Genomic DNA, 2,790 nt, shown 5'->3' on the forward strand with positions numbered 1-2,790 from the left:
TATAAAAGAATGGATTCAAACGGGGCTATCTTGCGCCACGGTTGGGGCCGCTTGCCCTAATTGCATCAATCACCCTATTTGGGTGTGATTCGATAGGAGTATTCCTACCGCAGTGCACTTCATTTTGCCCATTGGAGAGGAACCCTCCAGCGGGCTACTGGTCTCATTTTACCCCCTAGGCAGTGTACTGTCCGCCATTAAGTGCTCGACTGCCCTCTTGAAAAGTAACGTGCACAGTTAAAATTAAATTGACCATTTGGTTTCCCTCACATGAAAATCTAAATATATTATATGTAAAAAAAATTTTAATATAATTTTACTTAATGTTATTATATATAACATTTGTCTTGGGACTTCACCCCTTGCACCATTAAAGAAAGATTTACCATCGCATTTCAAAAAATTCAATCCTCATATTTGCTCTGTGCAGAGACCTACGTTAAGATAATAATTAGGCACTACGTAACCTAACAAAATATACATACAAATATTCTTCAAAATTTATTTACAAAAGTATTACTTGAAATTATAAATAATTTTAGTAATTTTTTAGTTATTTATTAATTTCACAAATGTTAAATATATATTGGAAATTTAATTATAGATAAATTTTAATATAATACTCTTAATAATCATTTTTTTTTCTTTTAAAAACATTATACCTCATTGTCACTATTACATTTACATTCCAAACACATATTATATCATTGATTTTAATATCATTATTATAATACTCAATATCACTATTATAATAATTAATTTTACCATTATTATTATTTTTATTTTTATTCAAATCAATCTTGTAATGCATCCAAATGGATCCTAAATTATGAAAAAATAATTGCAGAAGATGATATATAATGCTGGCAAAAAAAAAAAAAAAAAAGAACTGAAAAGACTTCTAAAAGTATGGCTTGTCATGCAATTTCTTGTTGAGATTTCTCTTAAACCCTAAAATAATTAGGTATAAATTTGATTTATAAGTAAACACAAAACAATGATTTTTTATTTTTAAAATAATTATTAATATAATAAAATCATTTTCATTCTTAAATTATTATGATAATTTTAAAACTAATAAAGTCAAATTTAACCCAAATAATTATAATATCATACCTAATCTAACTCTCAAATTATAATTTAAGATAAATATAAGTTGTCCATAAATTAGGCTTTAATTTTAAGTGGGGATAGCTTTTAATCTATTTGTATAGATGAGATTTTATTCAATTTTTTGGTATAAATTTAAACAAAAGCTTACCAACTAAACTAAAATGTCACCTTACAATATGATTGGATTCTTTCCAAAATGTGCAAGCTCCTTGCCCCAATTACAAATATCTAACAGGTTTGTAATGTATTTGTAAAATCTTAAAAAGAGACCATTAAAAAATTTGAAATTTAATTAATTAGTTTTCGTCTTGAGAGATAACATTTAATAAGTTTAAAATTTAAATATTAATAACTACTACCACTTTCCAAATTTCAAGCTATGACCTCGTTTGTAAAAAATATTTTTTAAAAAATGTCATTGAATAAAATAAACGTTTTCCTATAAGGAACTAAAGGGTGATTTCTTGTTAATTAGCTGAACTACCCCATACGCTTTGTCTTTGTATATGTTGGTTTTGGGTAAGCTGGTTAGACTTTTGTAACCCAAATGTTTCCTCCTCCTTTGAAGGACAAATCAAGACATACCAGAGAAGCACATGTCTAGGTTGAAAGCAAGTCAAATAAGGAACCAAAGCCATATTGTAGCTCTATATTATGATGCTTCCAATACATTGTCATGGTTTTATCATATTAGTTGAGTTGAAACCTGTTTGAAGAAAAGAAAGCAGGAAAGAATACTAATAATAGTTATTATATTATGACAGAGAAGCAGAAAATTCATCCTATGGTGGATGTTGAAGCGCCAACTCCGACAGCTCCTTTGGTGCCTCCTGGCTCTGCTACATCGGAAAAAAGTAGCCCGATTCAGCAGCGTCCGCCACAACGTACCATTCCGGTGATTCACACAAGGCCACCGAAGAAGAGGAGCTGTTGTTGCAAGTGCATATGTTGGTCAATTAGCTTCATTGTCCTCCTCCTCATAATCGTTGGTGCCACTGTTGGAATTCTCTACCTTGTCTTCCGCCCAAAACTACCCAAATACTCCATTGACAGCCTGCGAATAAGTGATTTGAGGCTCAACTTTGATATGACATTGTATGCAAAATTCGACGTCAAGATCACAGCTGATAATCCCAACAAGAAAATCGGAATATACTACGAGCAAGGAGGGCGATTAAGCGTCTGGTATACCAACTCAAAGCTGTGTGAAGGGTCGTTGCCAAAGTTCTACCAAGGCCACCAGAACATAACAAAGTTGGACGTGATTTTAACAGGACAAACAGAAGGTGGAAGCACTTTGATGTCAGCCTTGCAGGAGCAGCAACAAACAGGACAGATACCCCTGGATCTTGAGGTTGATGCCCCCGTAGCAATTAAACTAGGGAAGTTAAAGATGAGGAAGGTGAGGATCTTGGGGGAATGCAAGTTGGTGGTTGATAGTTTATCTGCTAACAATATCATTAGCATTAAAGCTAGTAACTGCAAATTCAGATTGAAGCTTTAAATTCTTTCTTTTTATGTACTTATTGTTCTTTAGCTTTCCAGTTTTCTGATGGGAGTGTCTCTTGTTCTCTTTTTACCTTTTTTTTTTTTATTAGTTTGTTTATTTTGGTGAAATTTTGTTTTTGCACTATATTGATATCATTCAAGTTATTTTCAGAAATAAATCAATTCATG

General features: G+C 31.7%; 1 pseudogene across 1 annotated transcript; it reads left to right on the plus strand.

Moving 5' to 3' along the window:
* Window positions 1-1,598: 1,598 nt before the first annotated feature.
* Window positions 1,599-2,790, plus strand: LOC111284044 (NDR1/HIN1-like protein 6 pseudogene; annotated as a pseudogene). The gene has a single exon (XR_016343807.1). The product of XR_016343807.1 is annotated as an NDR1/HIN1-like protein 6 pseudogene (transcript).

This window comes from Durio zibethinus, chromosome 7 (assembly GCF_047325235.1).
Source record: "Durio zibethinus cultivar Kanyao isolate XHJ-2024 chromosome 7, ASM4732523v1, whole genome shotgun sequence".
Lineage (NCBI taxonomy): Eukaryota > Viridiplantae > Streptophyta > Magnoliopsida > Malvales > Malvaceae > Durio > Durio zibethinus.